The sequence below is a fragment of the Pan paniscus genome, chromosome 15, assembly GCF_029289425.2.
Source record: "Pan paniscus chromosome 15, NHGRI_mPanPan1-v2.0_pri, whole genome shotgun sequence".
Taxonomy (NCBI): Eukaryota; Metazoa; Chordata; class Mammalia; order Primates; family Hominidae; genus Pan; species Pan paniscus.
Genome location: NC_073264.2, coordinates 27118493 through 27143242, shown reverse-complemented (window position 1 = coordinate 27143242; position 24750 = coordinate 27118493). Strand labels below are relative to the sequence as shown.

Genomic DNA, 24750 nt, shown 5'->3' with positions numbered 1-24750 from the left:
TAAATATTACAAATCTGAACTAGGTAATGGTAATAAATATTATATTTTAGAAAAAATATATAACAGAAGCTCAAACACATTGTTTTCTCTTTACAAAAACGTCACCAGAAAGCTAAATGTTATATTTTAGAAAATACATCAATCAGAAGCTCAAATTCAATTTATATTTTTCACCAAAAAAAATTCACTGGCTAACTTTTTAAAGATAATTGTGACAAAATATTTAGAAGCACATATGTATATACATTGGGATACCTCCTTCACAAAAAGAATGAATGTCAATCCACATTAAATAATCACTTCAAATACATTTTAGATGCCCTTTGAGGTAAGAAAATACTAAGAACATCTACATGTGAAATTGACTTCAGTAGTTGTTAGATCAACCAATTTTCCACAAATAAAATGGTTTCATTTTTTTCAAAATAAAAGTATTTCTATCATTTTGGGCTATCTTTGAATGTTTTTTTCTGGGTAGTCTTTTGTTCTTCTATACTTTTCAGTGTAGAAACTTAGCTGATAAAGTCATCAAGCAGTTATTTTATGCATTCCTATTTGGTTTTTGTCTTTCTATTTCTCATCATTCATTGATGATACAAACAGACTTGTCTTTTGACTGAAATTCCTTTTTTTATGGCTCATAATTTATGAAGAACATGGCCTTCTGTGATAAAGACCCATCAAAAGCATCATTATTCTGCATTTATCGGCATTGAACTGCCTGTTTTATCTGTTAGTATTAAAAGGTTCTGCTTTTTTTTCTGTATCTGGCTATAGTCCTCTAATTCATCTCATCTCTATTATCTTCCGGGATAAGGCTTTGCCTTAGACTGTGGGTCAAAAAATCACATTATTAAAATTATCTTCAACATTCAAAATAAAAAATATTTCCATGCAATCTTATTTTGGTGAAGATGGCAAATGAATATCATTTAGCCCTTCTGAAGCTGATCTGATCTTTTGTACCTATTGCCTCTGGTAATGCTTTGCTATGCAAGATGTACTGAAATAAATGATTTGTCCTTTGGTTCTTTCAATCCTGTGTTCTTTATCTGTTAATGGGGTTCCACATGCTTTGCTTTTCAAAACTCCTCAAGTTGCTGCATTGAATGATAAATGTTTTGCTGATCCCCTTTCCGAACACCAGCCATTGTAATCTGCATATTAACAACAAATGAGTAAAAATGGTTGGAAAGGGGGTTAAGAATTTAAATGAAGTAATGTTCAAGGTGAGGAAAAACTCGGAATGGAGGTGGACTAAGGCAAACAACAAAGACACTTCCAAGTTCTCAGGGTTCTCCACAAACTTCCACTCATTTGTGTTTAAAATCTAGAATTTGTCAGAGTGGCTTAAAAATCCTGTGTTGAAGCATGACATGAAGATTAATATTGTGTGCTGTTATTCCTTCTCATCTAATTAGTAGTGACATGTATATTTAGCTCTTCTGGATGGTAACTTGATTTCTGCCTTCCCTGACCTCCCAAATTTGACTTGTCACTGCTGATTTAACCTTAGATTTGCATAATATTTACAAAATGCCCAGGAACAGGCAGAATTCAGAGTTAAAAAAGTAAATATAACTAAGTTACAAGAACCAAGATTCCTTTGGCTATAGAACCAAAAGGAATCTTTAAAAACATGTAGTTAATTTCTTTCCTTTTGGCAGGGCAATGCCTAAACCCTGCCTAAAAGGCAGGTATTGATCCTCCTTTTAAAGGCATCAAGCAAAGGTAAATTACATAACATGCCCTGGTGACCTGTTCAGGGTATCTCAATCCTATTAGAAACAAATTCATGTCAGATCTAACAACTTCATACCAAATGTCCTAATGTTTAACACAAAACAGAGACCTTATTTATCATGGTGTAGTGGAAACAGCCCTGGAATCAGAGTCTGAACAACTGAGTCATTGCCTCTTTCTGGCTGTGGGCATATCTCAAGTCACTGAAATTCTGTGAGTCTACGTCTCTTCATCCGACAGAACTATATCAGCATAGTCTTTTTTATTTCTTGAAAGAACTGTGTACAATAGTTTAATTTTACTGTCATTACTATTATTCTTAAATACAAGAACACACTCAGCACTTCCTAGGAAAGGGGCCCTTTGCTGGTAATGTGAAAAACAGAGGCATATTGTGTGGTCTCTGCCATTAAGGAGCTGAGCATTTCATAGAGAGAAAGAGAAATATCCAAAACTAGATCTAAATTGATAAAATAACATTATTGCCACATATTAAATCATGAGTACAAGAAGTAAGTTCTATTGGAAGTCATAGGAGGGCAATCTAATATTTGCTAAAGCAGCCAGGAAATCAGTGTATTCCTGAAGACCGGCACATGCAGCTTCTGAAAGGAAGACAAGGCCAAATTGAGGCTCATTTCTTAAACACGGTATTTTGGACTGAACGTAAATTAATTGGGAGTAAAATGAACCCTTGTAATGCCTTGTATTGATAGCTAGGACATTACTCATTTATTCATTCAATAATGACAATTTCTCTACTATGTGCCAGATTGAAGAGATATAGATTAAAACATAGTTGCATTCTAAAAGAATCTTAAAGTTCAGTGGAAGAAAACTGAAACTAAGATAAATCAAATGACTCTCCTACTTGGCCCAAATGAAAAATAGTATAGCCAGGATTCCAAATTAGTTGTGATGAGTTCCATATACCATTCTCTTTACACACTGTACCTCACATTTTTTCCCACATTCCTCTCTCTCTCTCACACACACACACGTGCTACATACACATGTGGGTGAGGATGTAGCATGACAATATACAAAAATAAACTAGGTAGGTTTTTAAAAATTATTTCCTTCTGTCTTTTCCTTCACTATTCAAGCAGAAAGAAGAGCTTACCATGTACAGTGAACACGAGAAGAGATAATACAAAAGAATAAAGGTCCAATTTGCTGGATTTTAAAATTTCAGATAGATTATGAAAATATCTAGTGGAAGTAATGAACTTGAAAGTTGGAACTTTTATTTTCAATAAATAAGCATTTAAGAAAAAAAAGTTTGTTTTTATTTTCTTATTCCAAACATTCAGTTTTAAATATTAAAAATATTGAAAGTTCAAGGCATAAGTTTATAACTAAAACCACTATTTTTTTTTATTATACTCCAAATTCTAGGGTGCATGTGCACACCATTCTGGTTTGTTACATAGGTATATATTTGCCATGTTGGTGCGCTGCACCCATCAACTCGTCATTTACATCAGGTATATCTCCCAATGCCATCCCTCCCCTCCCCAAACCCCACAACAGGCCCTGGTGTGTGATGTTCCCCACCCTGTGTCCAAGTGTTCTCATTGTTCAATTCCCACCTATGAGTGAGAACATGCGGTGTTTGGTTTTTTGTCCTTGCGATAGTTTGCTCAGAATGACAGTTTCCAGCTTCATCCATGTCCCTACAAAGGACGTGAACTCATCTTTTTTTGGCTGCATAGTATTCCGTGGTGTATATGTGCCACATGTTCTTAATCCAGTCTATCATTTGTGGACATTTGGGTTGGTTCCAAGTCTTTGCTTTGTGAATAGTGCCGCAATAAACATATGTGTGCATGTGTCTTTATAGTAGCATGATTTATAATCCTTTGGGCATATACCCAGTAATGGGATGGCTGGGTCAAATGGTATTTCTAGTCCTAGATCCCTGAGGAATCGCCACACTGTTTTCCACAATGTAAAACCACTGTTTATACAAGAATGATCTGCAAGCCATCTGTATCAGACATGTAGTATGTGTCATAAATTACAGGTTGAGGAGCCATACCCTAAGTCTACAAGGACAAAGACAGGATAATGTATTTTTACATACAACCCAATTTTCCTTATCCATTGTAAAGTTTGAGTAGCTCTGCTTAAACCCTATCATGGAGAAGAAGACATGATGAGATAGTCATTTTTCTGCTCAAAAAGGGTTATGTGTTTGGCCAGCAAAACAGAAAGAGAATTGGAAGGACATAACTGATGTAGAGATAACTGTTGTTCCCCGAGAAGGGTCCAGAACTCCAGCTGGGCTGAAAGGAACAGTTTGTGGCCAGTTGCAGTGGCTCACACCTGTAATCCCAGCACTTTAGGAAGCCAAGTGGGGTGGATCACTTGAACACAGCCTAGGCAACATGGTGAGACCCCATCTCTACCAAAAAATACAAAAACTAGCCAGGTACAGTGGTGCATGCTTGTAGTCCCAGCTACTTGGGAAGCTGAGGTGGGAGGATTGCTTGACACTGGGAGGTCGAGGCTGCAGTGAGCTGAGATTGCACCACATCACTCCAGCCTGGGCAACAGAGTGAGACTCTGTCTCAAAAAAAAAAAAAAAAAAAAAAAAAAAAAAAAGAGTTCATGATAAGTAACATTTCTTCAATTTGACTTGATGTGTATTGAAGAAAACCAGCATCTGAGGCGCATGGAGAAAGAAAAAGAATAAACTTGGACAAAGAAACAGACGTGCATAAAGGGAAGACAATGGAAAGAGACACAAGGACTAAATGGCCATCTACAAGAAGAGAGGCTTGGACACATACTCTCTGCTCAGCCCTCAGAGGGAACCAACCCTACTGACACTTTAATTTCAGACTTCTAGCCCCTGGTGTCATGCAGAAATGGGATTTAGTTACAAAGTTTACAGTTTTCCAGAGGAAAGACAGCCTGGAAAGCCAGACCCCAGTTCTTTGTGTTCTAGAATCCTTTCAAATTTACTCAGGATTTTCACTGCTCTTTCTGTGACCTAAGGACATCAGTGGTGAATATAGCAGGCTACAGACTGACTTCCAAGACCAGGTGACAATTGCTATAGCTCAGCTAAAGGAAGACAGGAGCACAAATGGCAAACAAATGCAATATCCCCCAGATGCCTGGAGCACACACATCCTGCTTATGTTTCCTGTGGGGCAGAAAGGTGAATCAGGGAGGGAATCTTGAATCGACTGAGCACTAGTTTCCAAAATACTGCTTCTTATAACGAAAGTGGCTGAGTGATCTTGGATTGACAAGCACTCACCGTCAGCAAAAATCTGAGTTTGAGAATGTATGCAGGTATAAAGAAACAAAGGAAGACATATTTTTTACATAGCTAAGTTTATAACAGTATAAATACTGTATGATTTTCATTTCAGCAAATGTGCTGAATGTGCTTGGCACTTAATTAAGAGTTGGGAATACAGCGATGCATGTCTCTTATGTATTGACTCATGACTGGTGCCAAAGCAGTTTAAGGCACATTCCAGGCATCATCACCATCCCACACATCAGATCTACATGTAAGTTTCATTATCAATCCTCAGCAAATTAACAAACTGAGGATTACCAAGATTTTGCCAAGGTCACATCATTGCTGATTGGTTGGCAGGTCCACTCAACTCTGCTGCCTGCCTTTTATTCACAAGGCCATAGGAAGTTTTGAGTCGAATAACATAAGAGAAGTAGCTAATTGTAATAAATAATTCAGTAAATGCCATAAGAAATGTATGAATAAAATGAAGTAGCAGTAGGGAGCAGGAATCACTACCATCAAAGGTCTCAAGGAATGTTATATAGCATAGTAGTATTTTTCTTTGCTGTTTTGAGCCAGGATAAAAGTTTTGGAAGCAATAAATGGAAAGAAAAGGTGTTCCAGAGGAAGGAAATCATATGCCAAGCCTAGGGTTATGAGAGTTATGGCTGGTATGGAGAAGGTTGAGATGTGGTCTACTCAATGACAGCATAGGTCTGCCAGGTAGTAGGGGAACTCTATGTTGGGGAGGTGGGATGAGCCAGAACATGAAGGCATTGCAGAGTCATGCAGCTTTTTAGGTTAGGAAATGATAGGCTCAAATTTGCCTTTAGGAAGAACTAACTTAGAAGAGTATAGAGGCTGTATTTGGGAAGTCAAAGCATGTGATCATGTGATAGGAAGACTGAAGATGATGGGGCTTTGCAGTGATCCCAGGAGGAAGACAGGAGAAGCACGAGAAATCAAGGCACCAATTTTGGAGTCTTTCCTGAAGTGGAATTAGCAGACTTTGGTGGCTAATGGTATGCTTGGAGGACAAATTAGTGCATACTTGAGAAGCTTTAGGTCATTACTTTGTGAGGCAGAGTGGATTGAAATAATTTCCTGTATTGTTTATCAATACAGGATATCTGGGCAAAACCCGCAGTGTGGTCATCAGTATTTGCATGAGATATTAGAGGGAGAATTGTACACAGGGAAATGAAAAGCTAGCCAAGGAGCAGAGGCCAGAAGAGCAACATTTAAAAACTTAAGTATAATGGAACTCTTGGCATGTCTTTGCCCAGAATTTATGCCATTCTTTCTTAAAATAAATGTTCAAGAAATGTAAAGTTTTAGTGGAAAGAGTTCTGACGTAGTAAGGTTTTAGTGCCAAATTTGCCATTAATTATGTGACCTTTGACATGTCACTTAATCTAACTCAGACGTGGCATCCTGATCTGTGGAACTAGGAGATCTCCAAGGTCTCTCTTTCTTGCTTTCAAATGCAATGATTCTCACTCATTTATTTAGAGTATTTTAATTGAAGTATATATTACATGATATTATAGGCTATAGTGTCGTGCTCCTCGAGTATTAGTGATAAGAAAAATATTAATGATAATTCTAACTTCATGACTATCGAGCTTTCAAGCTTTTATAACTCAAAGTCATGGATATTTCTTTCTCTTTCTACAACTGAGAACAAATTCTCTACACTAAAAAGATGTTGCAACAGACTGGTAATGAAACAAAAGTCATCGGGACTAGGTGGAAGTTTTCCCAAATCATCACTGTAATTTATTAACGTAACGGTCATCATTAATAATGTCTATAAACAGAGACTTTATATAATATAAAAAAATTTTAAATCAAAAGAATTATGTTCTAATAAGAAATAACCTATGGATTCAGCTAGACATTGAATTCTAACAATGAAATCTCTTCAATGAGGGAGAGAAATGATTCATCCCATAGTCTTGCCCCTGAGTTGTGGATCTTCTCATTCCAAGTATTGCACAAAATAAAAATGCTCCATTATCTTAGAGCTAATGCTCTTCAAAGAGAGAAACTGTGGTTGAGTCTGTCTTACAATTTAACATTTAATAAAATGACCTATTTCTTAAAAGATGCTCCACTCTCTTAGAGCTCAGAGGAATTCAAGCGAAGACTTTACAAGGTGAATTAATGGCCCAAAGCACAGCCTTATGCTAAGCTAGTAAGTCAGAGAAAATCATTTTAACCTTCATCCAGAAATTAAATGGTTATTGATTCATATGGAAGATAGTGTAACCTTTCAGATTAAATTAAGAAATGTTGCTGAACACAATTAAAATTTTTCAAATGTAACGCTGTTTGCAGAGTGCATTTTTGACTAAATTCCATCTCTGAGGTTAATTACCATGTCTAGGGTCCAGGAATAATAGATTAAGTGGAAAGTTGGCTCCAAAAGTTAAAGAATGGGGAGAAAGCTAGAAGTATTCAGAAATGATTTATGTCTTACTGATGAGTTTGAGGGAGGCCAGCCAAATAACCACACCACTTTCCTATGCTAGAAGTTTTGAGCTGAAGTGGTGATATAAAATTAATAGGATGTTCATTCCTTTCAGTGGGGCTGAGGCAGCTCCAAATTTTTCTCACAATTAGGAATCACCTCATTCTTGCTAGCAAGACTAAAGGTATTAGGTTGGACAAAACTCATTGTGATTTTGCCATCACCTTCATTGAAAGATCTGGAGGCACTCAGCAGAGGTAAAGAAGGTGGGTAAAATTGGATTATAACCTCTAAACACAAACCCTGTCTTAAAGTGACAATGGTACTGTGATATTCTAGAAGGGCTTAAAATCGCTGAGTTTTTTGGTCTTAAATATGCTCTTAACTGGCTGATCTTACAAAACACCCAACTTAATTTTGCTGCATTTTTCTCATCTGCAAAGTGAGAGGGTTGGGGCTCATGCCTTCTGAAGTTGTTCCAGTTCTATAAGTTATAAATAATAAATACAGACACACACACACACACACACACACAGACATGCACACATATACTTCCCTTAAGCTCTGTTGTAAGGGCTCCCACTATGACCCTGCCTCACGAAAGCCATGCTGGGTAGAGAGCATACACTTTTAGAAAACCCAGCTAAACTTGTTTTTACATAAATCACGTTTCCAGAATGAAAAACCCAAGTATTTCACAGTGAAAACAGCAAAGAATGTATACAAGGAAAAAAAAAAAAAAAGACTAAAGGCCTTCATGACACATTCAGTGAAGAGATGCCCTGGTAACTTTTACCAGTTAATTGATGCATAAAAGGTTGTGAAGATTAATGCACATCAAAATCCAAACTAAATTGAATTTTTGACATTTTTGCAAATAAAAACCCCAAAGAATATATAGGTGCCTTTTGATTTGTCACAGCTGGAAGACTCTGAATCATGAAGTGCTCTAGGAGAGACCATTAAATAGTGTTAGATGGTTTTTCAGTGTGGAGGAAAAGTAATTGAAGAACCAAACTGTGTGTATAGACATTGCATTTTAGAGTATTTATCAAACAGAGATAAAGAGAGGTTTTTCTTCTACAACTAAAGCACAAAGTGTTGATTAGGAGGTCACAGGAAAATTTAATAATTTAAGTCCTTAATTTTTCTTATGGGGTTAGACTAAATGATCCTTGCTTAAAAATACTTCTAGTCTACATTTAAAAAATATTGGCCATGTAAGTTATTTGTATCTTCTGCTTATGAGCAGAAAAAAAGATTTAAAAGTCAACAACTGTTTTATGGGAATGATATTTGAAAATAGCGATATAGTATGGAATGAGCATAGCAGGTAAAATAAGAACCAAATTCTTAATATCAATTTAGTAAGACTGTAAGTATGAAAATAACTTCACATCACCTCATACTCTTTGCTTCAGTTACAAGGGCAATCACTGATTATACATATACATATATGTGTGTATATATATATATATTTAAAATTATTATATACACATACCAATGAAATAAGCAAGTGTTAGCATTTCATTAAGCCAATGAGACTGTTTTATTCTTTAAAAAATAATATTAATCCTAATAATATGAATAATCAGGTAACTGTAATGCCTTTGCAGTCAACATAGCACAAAGAACATGCAGAACAACACAAGGTCTATATTGCAATCCAAATACATCTTCATTGGGGCCACATAAAGAAGACCTTGTCATTAGGTCCATGTGTTCCCATGTAGTGTGAAATGCCCCAGGAAGAGATGAGTTGCAGCACATGAAAAACAATTCTGCCATCCAAATAATTAGTTTAATCTGATTTTATTCATAAGAGTTTATAGGTATGCTTTTCTTCTTAGGTGGAATAATTTAACTTTTTTTAAACTGCTATTTGACTAGTAGACAAGGCTGACAAAGACAATACAGAAAGGGACATGCATTTTGTAATTCCAGAAAGCTTTTGTGGCTGTCTTCATTGTCCTTACTTCAAATGGTTAGCAGTTGTCAAAGTAAAGCTGTTCGCACCATAGAGATATCAAGATAAAAACAAACATGGTCTCAAAAAACTGACTTCCACATGGAAGAGAAGGAAGGAACAGTTTCTATTCTTGGAAGGACAACAGCACTTTGTTTTAATCAGTTGCAAAGAATCTAAAACTCTAAAATTCTAAATGAGGTTAATAAATCAAGAAGAGTTTAAATGAAAACAAGTTTCATAATCAGCTTGCAAATAAACACTGCTGCATATTCTATTAAGATTGGTCCCAAGGCTAAGGCAAGTCAGAACAGATTTTTTCTATATATCCACAGTTCAAAGCTTTTAGGTGGCAGCAGACCATGAGAAAATGTTTTAATAAAAAATACCACTATTTAGTAAAAATGATAGCATGCAGTTAGAGACTAACAGAAATCTCCTTTTCCCTGGAAGATTTTTTTCCTCAACTTCCAAAATAACTGTATTTTGGCAATCACCTGCAAAGTAAGTCTAAAGCATCGCGTCATATCCCATTGAAGTCATTCTTATCGCTCACTGAGCATAAAGTATTCAGTTACGTCTTAGCTCCTGCAATTAAGACTTTGACTGAGTTAAGGTTTCTCTAAGGACATCTGGCTTTGTCCCCTAAAGTTGATAATATTTGGGAAAATGGACAGTCTGAAACAACTTTCCTACAGACCTCAAGAAAAATTCCAAATTTCTGGTTTTAACAAGGAGATGACTAAGGTGAAAGAGAAAAAAAATAACTTTAGGAGACAATGATTATTTAAATTTTACACAAATTAGTTGTAGAAAACTCAGGTAAAACTTTGGTTTTTGTAAATGCAGTCAAGAGGTCAATGTAAGAAAGTAGTTGCAGTCACCCAAAGAGAGATTATAAAATGAAAAGAAATGTTGAGCACTGAAGCTTGTAATCATAATACTTAAAATGTGAGAAAAAGAAAAACCTATGAAAAAGATCATGAACAAACAGTAAGAGATACAAGTCTGGAAAAATTAAGAAGGTGAGGAACTAATCAATTTTATCAAACACTACAGACGTCTAGATAAGACTAGGGATAAACAGCATCCATTGGATTTTGCATGTTGGGGGCATATTGGTGACCCTAGCAAACGCTATTTCAATGGGAAGTCATTGTAGTGAATCGAGAGGAAAGTGAGAAGTGAAGAGTTGAAAACAGTATCCATGTTCTTAAGGCAACCCTGATGTACTAGGTAATTATGCATACTCCAGAGGCAGAGAACTGCGTAGACCTGCGTTTTAATCCATGCTTGCACATTTAAGATTAGACCTTGAGAAAGTTACCTAACATCAAGGAACCACAGCTTTTTGTCTTCACAATTTGGGATAGTAATAACATCTCCCAAGGATTTGTGAAAATAAAACGAGATGTTATATGTAATTGGCTAAAATAGCACCTGGCATATAGTAAACACTCAACAAATGTCACTATTATTTTGAGAAGAGAGACATAAAGTCAAATGAATAGTTTTTGTGCCCTTTGTGACTTTGTTTTGTTTTAGAATTGATGTTGGTAGGTATGTATGTGTGCATGGATATTTTAGATAGGAATAACTTGAGCATAGTTGTAGGCTAAGGAAAATCAGCCAGTAAATAAACAAAAAGAGATGCTTGAATTCTGCTTCAGGAGAGACATTTCTGTATTTGGAAAATATAATTTCAAAAGTCTTCTGGGGACAAGTGAGATCCTCTGGGCAGAGATGTGGCTGGTACCAAGACATCAGAAAAGGAGGAAAATGCTTTAAATGGAATGAGAGGAAGAAAGTATGTTTCTAATACCAAATGTAGAACCTGAGTCAGAAACTTAGATACAAGGAGTTTATTGAAAGGTGGTTCCAGGGAGCAGGAATAAGGGACCACAGAGATTGAAACTAGGAAGGAAGAAAAACCAATATATTGCTGCATCTCAAATTTCCACCTGAAGATGGAAAAAAAAACACAATAAGCATTAATTGATCATCCTCCATCCCCCATTGGTAGAGCATTGCCCAGAGGGCATGAATACCCTCACATTTCAGGTGTGCTTGCATATGCCCTAAATAGGCTCCATCAGCATCCCATGGTGCAGAGTCAATGAAGGCTTGAAAGATATTTTGGTGCATGCTTGAGAAAAGATACTGTCAGTTCAAGCTACACTGAAGCTTACACAGAACTAATTTGATGGAGCTATAACTGGAATCAGAGACGAGGTCAAGAAAATGTGAGTTAGTGAACAAGAGTCATGATACAGTTTACTCTTTGCTGTGTTGCTGCCTTTCATTAAGTCCAATCTTTAATTGAGTCATCTTGGTTCTGACCTTCAAATCACTTAGTAGAGGGCAGTTTGGGAAACAAGACACAATTCTCCCCCTTTTCCAATGCAATTGATCACCAAGTCTTAATTGATCTTTATCATCTCTTGTCTTTATCACCTATTTTAAATTTCTCTCATGCTAAGCCTTCAGCTAATCTGGCTGCTTGCCTATGGGGGTGATGCAGACTTTCACTACTGAAGGGTCTGAGCCGTCATTAGTTTTGCCCTTATTGAGAATTATTTCAATTGCCTATTCACTATTATCACTGGGCATACAAATGCCAAGAAATGCTTCAGTTAATACCTTGAGTTCCAGATATCCTCCTTTCTGTTGCCATTAATATAACAACACCCTATCCCCTCAAATTAATTAGGAGCTTCTTTCTTTGTCTTCTAGTCCACTGACATGAGGATCCTAAAGTGATCTGCCAATAGTCATAGCTTCAAGCTCAGTAGAAATTTTGTGTCCAATAGAAAACAAACTATGGCATGAGACTCTAGGGGAAGCCTGCTAGGCCTGCACACATGCAAAGCCTATAAATGCATGAAAGTTAACACCTATTACTATAATCCTCAACAAAAAGGGAGTTGATGGATAAATGTTACTCCTTGTTAGTCTATCCCGTGGTGCAAGGAGTCATATTGGGGAATGTGGACATTTAAGGTTCAAAGTACGTAGCTTAAATTTGAAAGCCCAAAATCCACAAACGGGTCATTGGAAATGGTGGCAAGAGGGGCCAATCCTTTTTTCCAGTGCTAGTTTATCAACCTAGGTGTTCTAGCTTTTGAGGAAACAGCACACTGATTTAGTACTCTAACACTGCAAGGTTTTGTTTCCAAGCTAGCAGCTAGCAAATATTTGAATAGACTAGTCTTATTCAATTAAGCTGACTGCTTCTGTGGATTGCATGCATATATTTATATGAGGGCCATAGAATTCCATGGTCACATATCCATAGCTATAAAATGAATCCTTCGTTTGGAGACAATATTGTGAAAAAAATGCATGCCAATGAATAAGGCATTGTTTGTGCTCTTAGATGATGTTGGGGGTAAAGGAACTTTGAGCAAGGAAATGAAAGCAGATCTGGAGTCCCTATCAATTCCTGGATAAACTCTTGCTGCCTCCTCCAGGGTGGAAAGACATCCAAGTGGCTGACTAGTCTCTTCAGGATGATCTTACATAGGAGAATCGTCATCAATCTCTGAGGTTGACAGGTTGGGTATTCAGAAGTGTAGTAGCTAGGTCAGCCTTGGGAAGAGGGCGTACATATTTCTAGAGCCACGCATAGCTTCCACCTTGGTCTCTACTTTCACAGCCCACTGTGTAAGCACTGCAATGATGGGAAAGAGACTGGTTGAGGCCCAGTAGACAAAGCACAGGAAACTTTTCGAGGCTGGACTTTCCTTTGAAGCTCCTTGATCCGGTTATGAGTAAAATCTGCTCTGTGGCTGCAGGATATGACAGTTTTTCTAGATGCTACCTTGAAGGCCTTAATTTGAGAGTTGGTAATTTAACTCTCTGTATAGGCTCAGTCTTCTAAAATTGTAAATAGCGGCCAGTAAATTCCTGAATCCTTCAAATTACTACTGCCCCCAAAGCATTGTTAGAGCCCCTGAATCCCCCAGCGCTTCACCCTTCACCCAGCCTCACCCTATTCCACCAAAAGTGAGAAACTTACTAATTGTGATGCCACAACATGCCTAGGCTTCATCTTCATCCCACTGTCTGCTCCCAATAAGGCTCTTATTTCCATCCGCTCTGGAATCCTATCCTGCACATCTACTTTTTAGTACCAATTGGTCCTAACCACGGCCCCCAGAAAGCAATGCCTCAGTCAAAGATTTTAGTAAGATAGTTTATGTGAAAGTTAATCGCAGTGAGCAGGAATAAGAAATCAATAACAGAAACAGGTAAGAAGAAAAGGAGGGGTGTTATTCAGTCCATCACTGCTGTAACAACAGCATGTCAATCACTCCGGGAAGTTCTGAGAAACATATAAAATGCCTCTCAGGATTGTCCGCTTGAAGACTGACAAGGAGTAATATCTATCAGTTCTCTATTGGTTGAGGATTGTGTCAGATGTTAACTCCTGCACTCTCGGGTCCTGCATGTGTGCAGGCTTCTCCTGGCATCCCAGGCCACAGCATCAGAAGAGCCTCATGCAACACTTGGTGTGTGTGACTGGGGTGAGATGCTGCCAGAATGCAGGGAGTCAAAGCCTACAAAGAGCATTTCCCTGCAGTGATGGCTGGAGTCAGGTAAATGAGAGAGGATAGAAGTGCACAAGGAGCACCTGATACAGAGGGAAGAGAATATAGAGAAGAAAAGTCAGAATGAGAAAAATGGGGAGAATCTAGACCTAGATGCAGGAAAACTCCATAAAGGTGGACAAAGAACGTGTCTATGAACAATGATACCTATCACATTTAAAGTTCCGTGCGTGATCCCAGTGTAAACCACTTTTCTATATGCTTCACAAGCCTCCAATCAAGTCTGTGAAGCCAATGTTAATGAAACATGCATGCTAATATATATTCGGTGGGCCCTAAAGACATGACTATCTGTTATATTTGAGTTAGCCCAGGAAGACACAAGGCTAGCCCTGAGGAAATGCAGGGGTCCTGGAGAAAGAGAAAAACAAGAGGATACTATTATGCCTCTCTCTAGACATTTGGCAGAATATCAGAAGAATCCTTTTGGAATTCTAACCAGTCATGAGATTTTTTTTTAATTGAAGTATAACATGCACACTGAGAAGTGTAAAAATCATAAGTGTTTTTTCTCAAAGTGAACAACTTCATATAAGCAGCACCCATATCAAGAAACTGAATAACTATTCTCAGCTCAGCATCACAGAAGCCTCCCTTGTGCTCCCTTCCAATCACCACCCCCTGCAAGGGGCAGACGCTTTCCTTATTACTAACACCATAGCTTGGTTCTGTCTCATTTTGAACTTTACTGAAATGCAAACACAAAGAATGTACTCTTTCAGGTCTAGTTTCTCTCACTCAAGCTTTGCTCATGATAGTCTGCAAGCCTTAGATTTTTGGTAATGAAATTCAAGCCAAGCCTTTTACATGTGTTTTTTTTTTTTTTTCTGATAACTAAGCTGGAGATGCTTGATAGCTATGGCTTTTTCTCCCACCAGGCTATGAAGACCTGCACTGTGTCTTATTCATTTTTTTTCTCCCCAGCACCTAGCGTAATGCCTAAGACAATGATAAAGTGAATGATATCTATTTTTATCCACCACAGCATTGACTAGCACAGAGCCTAACCTTTATTGGTACAAAATGAATGTGAGTAGATGCTTTGATGGTAAAATTATTGTAATTGTCCCTTCTTATATCTCTAATATTGTGATTGACATCTCAATCCGTAAATACTAAAGTGTACAATTTATACATGTCTATGTTTTTATTTTGTTATCTATTCAGTTTTGAGAGAAAATAATCTCTTAATTTTGCAGCCAAGATGCCCCAAATTGCAAAAGTAATGAAAAAGACCCAGTGATAATAATGCGATTGGAAAGGAAGACACTGATTTCTCACATGACTGTGGCAAACTGTGAAGAGTGAAAATTCCAGAAGACTTAAATTGTCTATAGTTTTGGCATCTCTCCCTCAATGTACTTGCTATCTTTTTTTTTTTCTTTTAAGTCTGCTTAGTTACAACTGCAGACCACAGTAAAATTATAGATTTGGAGATGTTGGAATGTTTCCTCAAAGATAAAAGCCAATTTAAAAAAATTTAACAAAGAACAGAAGAAGCAATCAAGAGTTTGTAACAAATTATTACGATTAATAAAAATATGCTTTGTAGCCCTGTTTTGTCCTAGTAGACTCCATATATGTGCTTAAAGATCAAGGAGAGATTGTTCGTAAGTTTTTTTAAAAAATATTTCTATAACAGAGAACATAATCTAGCATGATTTTCCATGAATACTCTCCCCTTCATTATTGTGAACAAGCTTAATAATAATAGTATCAGCTAAAATGTATGTATCTATAATGTAGCTATAGTGATAGTAATAGTGTACTAACATGCTGATAATTACATAGTAATAGCATAAGTGGCACTTACTATGGGCCAAGTATTATTCTAAGTACTTATGTGTTATATGTTAAAATTAAGTATTTATATATTAACACAAATACTAATATATTGAATCCTCATGCAGACTTGCGTAGGGGACTTTTATTATCTTCATTTTCCAATTAAGAAAACTTAGCTCTTAGAAATTATGAACCAAGATTCCGATAACAGAGGCAAAGACAAGACACAAACCCAAACTTTAGAGTCCGTGCTTTTAGCCACTGGGTTATATTGCTGCTGAATAAACTAAAAAGAGAGAGCTTTGGCATTTGTACTTGGTTTTGAAAGGAGTTCACTTATGTGTTCTCTCAGCCCTGTGTCTCTTTTATGTGAACTTTGTTGAAGTCTGGAAAGGAGAAGTATAGGAGGTCTGAAAGAGAGGTTGAGAGCAGAGAAGAGACAGAGAGGAACAGGCAAGAGGTTGTGGGGTTGGGCTCGGAAAGCAGGGTGAAATGACTAGGGACGGGAGGTAGACCAGGTAGGAGTCTCAAGTAGTGTGACTCTGGGCACTTGCCAAATAGCAATAACATTTTGAACATATGACCTAGAATGAGGGTTGGGAAGAAAATTACATGGTTCTAAATAATCTATTCTAAAATATTGTTTTCAAAACAACAGAAACTAAATTTTCACTTAGGTATCAGATGGTTAGAATATGAAAATATTAAAAATTAAACCAACCACACTTTTTTAAACAGGAGATTAAGACACTCTCATGTTCTTAAGCAATTTGAATGAGAACTGAAAGGGATTAATAAAATGAAGTGACCAATTCTGGAATGATCAAATGGTAAACAAAATATCAATCAAGAAAAGGATAGAAATCTAAATTACAGAAAAGAGACATATGTTCCATAGTGCTGGTCAATATAGCCCACCTGTAATTTTGTCCTTTCATCTCTCCCACTTCTTTTTTATTCCTTTATGCTTTAGAAACAAAGATGGTAAAGAATCAAATTCAGTGGGCAGTACAATAACTTGGAGATACTGTTTCTGAATGCCTTCTCACAGAGCCTATCATATTCATATATATAATGATATTATAAAATAATATTTTATTGTTAAATAGAGATTTGTTATTAAAGTAACATAGATGTTGTAAGAAAAATCACCAGCCTCCCAAATCCCATGTGGAATCAATATATTAACCCAGTTAGGAAATAAACACAAATCGGACAAGTGACTCCATATCCCAATACACATGTGGAATCACTTTTAGAACATTAATGAGCAGGTAATTTATTCAAGACAAGAATTCTTAGATATTATTCTGTATCCGTATGTAGTTTGCAAATACGTGATTGACCCAGACCATGCACATGACATATTTTCTGAGGACCTTAGTCTTTATAAATTTCTAACATTTTATTCAAATCTAAACACCTCAAAAAATCTATCTTCTTTTTTAAAGTTTCAGAACAAATGTATGAGAAGTTAAGTTTTCAAGGCAAGCATATAATGAATTTTATATCAAAAGCAAATACAAAGTCACATAAATTTAGCAAAATTTGATCTTATATTTGAGAAAGTATTTTGAGTATCTTTGAATGAATTAAAGTTATATTAATTATTGTTAAAAGAAAAAAATTTCAAATTCTATTTAATTTCACAATATTTTTGAACATTCTCTATATGACATTCAGAAGTCACCAAAAAATTGCATGGCATAATTACCACTGAGAAGCTTATAAGCTGATTGGAAAGACAATATGTATATACACACTTATAAATACATATATGTGTATATATATTACAAATAACAAAGACAATATGTATAAATACACATATAAATACACATGTGTATATATATACATATATCTATATATATATACACATACATATATGTACATATATAAGGGTCTGTGCTGAGGAGGATTAGTAAAAGAGGAAGGCCTCTTTGCAGTTGAGATAAGAGGAAGGCATCTGTCCCCTGCTTGTCTCTGGACAATGGAATGTCTCGGTGTAAAACCCAATTGTATATTCCACCTACTGAGATAGGAGAAAACCGCCTTAGGGCTGGAGGTGAGACATGCTGGCGGCAATACTGCTCTTTAATGTATCGAGATGTTTATGTATGTGCACATCAAAGCACAGCACCTTTTTCTTAACCTTGTTTATGATACACAGACATTTGTTCACATGTTTTCCTGCTGACCTTCTCCCCACTATTACCCTATTGTCCTGCCACATCCCCCTCTCCGAGATGGTAGAGATAACGATCAATAAATACTGAGGGAACTCAGTATTGGTGCCCACGCGGGTCCTCCGTATGCTGAGCGCTGGTCCCCTGGACCCACTTTTCTTTCTCTATACTTTGTCTCTTTCTTTTCTCAGTCTCTCATCTCACCTGAAAAGAAACACCCACAGGTGTGGAGGGGCAGGCCACCCCTTCAAAATCAAATCACAGCGGTTAAAAAAGCCAGGGAATGTAAGGCTTTCAGAAAACAATAAGAACTTTGGTTTGAACTTTTAATAAATTTTCCTAAAAGGCTTTGAAACAGAGTGGTACATGATATTAACTTAGATTTCAAAAGGGTTACTCTGGCTGCTGTGTTGAGAATAGACTCATGGATAGAGTTAAGAGGTCACAAATTGAAAACAGGTGATGAGGTTAGTGCTATAATCCACATAAAATAGGAGGCTTGGAGTAGAGTGATACCAGCGGAAATAGAGGTAGTGAAAATTGTTTACAAAGATGTGGGTTCCGGAAATCACAGGCAATAGTAAAGTGTCCCAATGTTAGTTGTCTCTAGACTTCATGAGTCAAGGAGGGAGTTTATTATAAATTGAGGGAGACAGTTGGGTAGAGTTGATTATAAATTGAGGGAGTCGGGTAGATTTCACTACTGTGAGAGAAGGCATATAATCAGCTCAAGGCAACCTTCAAGGGAGGGAGTCAAGAAAATACATACCTGACTTCATTCTTCTCCCTCTCATGTCTTACTAGGGCTTCCTATTGACTGGATGTCACTGAAAGCCAGAAGGCACAAGATCCTACTGTTGTAATCCATGCAGGTTAGCCTCACGGGGCCAGACAGGAGAAGGGAGATGAATCAAGTGTGCCTTGGGAAGAGCAAATAGAAGATCAGCAGCACCTGCATCTTGGCAGCTAATTGACCACATATCAAGGAGGATGGAATGAGATACTGCGTCAATTTTTTAGGTGGCACAAATAAGGTGAAGACAGAAATTTGGCCATAAGATTTAACAATGTGGAGTTAATTGAAAATTTAAAAAGGGGATATATTTGGAACAGAATATTGGAGACAAAAGCTAGATTAGCAAGAGGCTAGGAGTGAATGGAAAAAGAATAGGGGGCATTGAATATAGATAATGTCTACAAACATAGCAAGAATTTCCAAGCCCTTTGTTTGAATATCAGGCAAACCGAGGAGCAGAATTATAGTATTATATGATAAAAATACTTCACTTCTGGGTGCCGATATAACTGAGTTCTAAAAGACAGCGATATCATTATTCTTGAACTCTTTGTCCTGATGGATGTTTCAAACCATGTGGGATGCCAAGAATGCAATTTGAACATGCTTCCACAAGATACCAAGAAAATCTAAAAACTGTGACCAAGCATTTGCATTTTTGTCTTTTTCATATACATTGCCTCCTGCTTTATAGCTGCTTCAAGAGTAAATCAAAAGAAAAGAACTTGAATTACTCATTCTTGCCTATCCCTGAAAACCCCACTACATGTTCTGACCAATGTCAGGTGACCATTACAAAGTGATTGTGATAATATAGGTATAAGGTGGTGTGAGCCTGGTTAGGTTAGTGGAAACAGAAATTCAAGAAGCAATATTTTATAGATAAAATAACTAATATAAGATAGCAAAGTGAATGGATATAAGGAATGAAAGATAAGGAGAAGCCAGCATTTCTCCTCGTTTTCTTAACAACAGAGCAGAGAAAAATTGTGATTCTACAGACAGATGCTTAGAATTTTTAGAAAGCATGAGGAAGTAGAGGAGGAATCCAAAAACACTTGATTCGCAATAATAAAACTTCTATTCACTGAGTGCCTAATATATGAAGCAAGCAAGGAAATAGACACACTCATGAACATTTACCTGACATGAAAGCTTAAACATCATATGGATAGTCAGGAAATAAACCTGAACCTAGGCATTAAATGATTTCCCTGGTTGGGCGGTTAGGAAGATATATAGGGGAAAGAAGTAATGCAGAGAGGCTGCAAACCAGTCAACGATACTTGTGCAATTCAGAACCTAAACACTTGTTTTTATGTTAATCCTTATTGCTTTTTAACCAGTTGATAAAATTCTGATTTTTGTCATCTATATAATTAGTTTCCATTTTACACCGTAGGATCTCAGCAAATGTGACAAGTTTGCTTTCTACAACTTCATATAGGCCAGAGTTAACATTGAAAGACCAGAGCTAAGAATGGACCTCTGTGACACTTGCTGTTGAGTGATCAGAGCAGAAAGTAGATTGAAGGAAGTCAAAAGTGCCCATTCAAACTTGAATGAGATGCATGTTATACATGAAAGATGCAGATTCATAATAAATAGATTTTCAGAGTGAAGCATCAAGCAATAGTAGAGTAGAGAAATCAGCCAGCCCTCTTCCAGAAAAACTTTCATAAAACTGGACCAAATTGCCATAACCATTTTAGTTATCTGGAAATTAACCGTTGGCAAGCAATAAATTTAGAAGCATTTATTCAAGAAAAACTGCTTAACTTTGTATAAGAACAGAAAGATTCTGTAACTCTGGCACAGTTAATGTAACCAGGATGGGGCTAGCCATGAAAACTAGCAGCATTGCTGCTAGAGGGGGATGACTTGATATGAAGTGTAGTTAGGAAAACCAAGTCGTGTTATCATAGCATTGAATTTGCTCTCTGACTGACTCACACATCCATTGGCGGAGGTTGGAAGCCTTACGCAGTCTCAAGATCTTTAAGCACAACCTGTGATTAATCATTGGCTGACCTCTAAACTATGATAAAACAGGAGCAACCCTAGAAAACCAAGCTTAAAAATAAGAATAGCATTTTAAAAATTGAGCAGAGATACCGATGCCACAGTGTGGAGGAAACAGATTCCACAGACTAAATCTAGTCAAATTAATAAAACAAACAAAACAAGATTCCAGAATTACTACATATATCATATAATCTAGTTTTCAACAAAAAATTATGAGATATGCAAATTATATTAGTCAGGATTCTCCTGAGAATCAAAACCAACAGGATGTGTAAATATATAGAGAGACTTATTTTAAGAAATTGGCTTCTGCAATTACGGAGCCTTAGTGAATCCAAAATATGATGGTGTAGGCTGGCAGGCTGGAGACTCCAGAAAGAATTGCAGTTCAAGTGCAAAGGCAGTCTGCTGGCAGAATTCCTTCTTTCTCAGGGAGATCAGTCTTTGTCCTATTAAGGCCTTCAACTGACCGGATGAGGTCCACCCAAACTGTGGATGGTAAGTTATTTTACCCAAAGTCCGCTGACTTAAATCTCAATTTCATTCAAAAACATCTTTACAGAAACATCCAGAATAATGCTCGACTAAACATCCAGACATCATAACCCAGCAAATTAACACATAAAATTAACTATCAGGTAAAGTAACAGAAAAGTATGACATGTGCTGTAAACATGAAAAGAAGTCTGTATAAATTCTCTCAGAGTGGGTAATGATGAATTTAGCAATTAAAACTTCTGGCCAGGCATGGTGGCTCACGCCTCATCCCAGCGTCTTGGGAGGCTGAGACAGGCAGATCGCTTGAGTCCAGGAGTTTGAGACCACCCTGGGCACATGATGAAACCCTGACTGTACATAAAATACAAAAAATTAGCCAGGCATGGTGGTACACACCTGTAGTCCTAGCTACTTGGGAGGCAGAGGTGGGAGGATCACCAGAACCTGGAAGGTCATGGCTGTGGTGAGCTGTGATCATACCACTGCACTCCAGCTTGCACAACAGAGTGAGACTCTGTCTCAAAAAATAAAAACAAACAAACAAACAAACAAAAAAACTTCACAGCAGCTATTATAGATATAACCAAAGAATTAAAAAAATAAAGAAATATATAATGATAATGACTCAAATAGAGAATATCAATAAATAATAACTATAGAAAAGAACTGAATAAAATTATAAAGTTGAAAGCACATGACTGAAATAACATTTTACTAAATCAGATTAATGACAGATTGTATACAGCAGCAAGAGAAAGAATGAACTGGAAAACAGATTAATAGGAATTATGTAATCTTAAATACAGAGAGACAGATGAAGAAAGTCACAGAAATCTGTAGTAAGTATTACATATATAAACATATTTGTAATGGAGTCCTAGGAGGGCCACAAATGAAAAGGGAGCAAAAAAAGAAATAATTCTAACTTTATAGATTTGAATTTTTAAAAATTAACCAACAGATCCAAATAGTTTAACAAATCCCATGCAGAACAAAACAAAGAACTTCACACCTAGACACATCATAGTTGAACTAGTGAAAGCCAAAAACAAACAAAAACTCTAGAAAGCAACAGGAGAAAAGTGACTCTTCATGTACAGAGAGCAACAATAGCATAAATTGCTGACTTCCTATTTGAAACAATAGGAAACATTAGGCGTGAAATGACATATTCAAAGTGCCGAATGAAAAAAAACTGTCAGTCAAGCATTTTATATTAAGTGAAGCTATCCTTCAAAAATGAATATGAAAACAATACATTTCTAGATAAACAAAAGCTGAGAGACTTTATTGTTAGCAGCACTGAAAAGGTGAAAGAAAAGGATGTGGTAACCCAAGTCCATGAGAAGAAAGGAAGAGCACAATAAACGGGAAATATGTGAATAAATCGAAAACATTAAGTAATATGTGTTTCCTCTTCTAAATCTATATTTCTAGCAAAAATATATGTACAAACTAGCAAAAAGTAATGGGGAAGAAATGAAGGTATAACGTAGCAAGATTGCTACATTTAACTGTATTTAAGGAGTTTCAGTATGAGATAGATATTGATAAATTAAGATATATATTGTAACCCCTCGAGCAGCTTCTAAGAAATAACTTTGAAACATGTCATTTAAAAAATTGACAGAGAAACTAAAAGGATACACAGAATAGTATTTAATACAAAAGAAATGAAAGAAGAATGAAGAAACAAATATGAGACTGTTAAAGAAAATGAATAACAAAATGGCAGATGTAAATTCATGTATCAATGACATTAAGTATGAATGGGATAAACACCAGTCAATAGACAGATTGTAAAACTAAACAAAATAGCAGGCCCAATGATACACTCTTTACAAGGGACATACTTCAAATTCAAAGACACAGATTGAAAGTAAAAGGTTATATTTATATATATTTATATATATATATAAAATATATATATAGTTTTTGCAAATTGTAATTATAAGATAAATATAATGGCCATGTTAATTTTCAAAAGCCCCAGAATACGGGAAGCAAAGTCTAACAGGATTAAAAGAAGAGATAGATAAATCAAAAAATTATAGTTAGAGATTTTAGTACCTGTCAATAATTGCTAGAACAACTAGACAGAAAATCAGGAAAGATATAAAAGGCTTGGACAACACTAACTCGACCTAATTCACATTTATAAAACACTTCACCTAACAATAGCAGAATACACATTATTTTCAAGGTCACAAAGGCAAATTTATAGCTTCAAAGGCCTATGTTTGAAAAGAATACAAATCTCAAATCAATAATCTATTCCACTTTGAAAAACCAGAGAAACACAAAGTAATCAGAAGGAAGGATATAATAAAGGCCAGAGTAAAATCAATGAAATAGAAATCAGAGCAACAGAGAATCAATGACACCTAGATGTGATTCCTTAAAAAAATCAATTAAATAGGTAAAACTTTAGCTTTAGAGACCAAGGAAAACAGAAATGACCAAATGACAAATGACAAAAATCAGGGATAACATGGGGAACATCAGTGTTAACATAGAGAAATTAAAATAATCACAAAGGAATATCATAACATGTTAATGTAGACAAATTAGACCATGTAGACATTTAATAAAATGGACAAGTGCCTAGAAAGACACAAATTACCAAAACTAACTCAAGAAGAATAGAAAATCCACAGAGACATGAAGGATTTATAAAGAAACTGAGTTACAGAAACAAAGTCAAATGCTGTATGTTCTCACTTATAAGTGGGAGCTAAACAATGACTACACATGGACATACAAAGTGGAATAATAGACACTGGAGACTATGAAAAGGTGGGAGGGTGGGTGGAGATGTGAGGACTGAAAAATTACCTATTGGGTAGAGTATTCACTATCTGGGTGATGGGTACACTGAAAGCCCAGACCTTACCACTCTGCAATGCATAAATGTAAGAAATCTCCACTTGTACCTCCTAAATATATTTTTTTAATTAAAAAAAAGAAACTGAGTTAGTGATTAGCAATTAAAGATGTTTCAACAGAGAAAAGTCCAAGACTAAGTGGTTTCACAGGTGAATTATTTAATATTTGCAGAAGAAATAATCCTACTCAAACTCAGAAAAAAAAAGGAAATACTTTCCAAATCAATGAGTCTAATATCTCTCTCAAAATGATGCCAGACAAACCCATCACAATAAAACTATAGGTCAATATTCTTTATAAATATAGATGCAATAGCCCTTAATAAATTTTAACAAACATTCCAGAAACATATTAAATGGATTATACATGATGATCAAGTGGGATTTATCCCAGGAATGTAAGGTTCGTTTATCATTCAAAACCAATTAGTAGAATTATTGATATTAATAAGAACAGAAAAAATGCAAAATTCAGCACCTATTTATGATAAAAACTCAAAAATGTTAGAAGGAAAGTTCCTCAA

The 24750-nt window shown here is 36.2% G+C and overlaps 1 long non-coding RNA gene and 1 other non-coding gene across 2 annotated transcripts in view; one reads left to right on the top strand and one right to left on the bottom strand.

The window, feature by feature from the left end:
- Nucleotides 1-24750, bottom strand: part of LOC117975783 (uncharacterized) — a 265988-nt gene that overhangs the window by 72757 nt on the left and 168481 nt on the right. The gene's annotated exons all lie outside the window — the stretch shown is intronic.
- On the top strand, nt 4353-4417 carry LOC112437102 (small nucleolar RNA SNORD37). Its single transcript, XR_003025764.1, has one exon. It is a non-coding gene; the product is annotated as a small nucleolar RNA SNORD37 (small nucleolar RNA).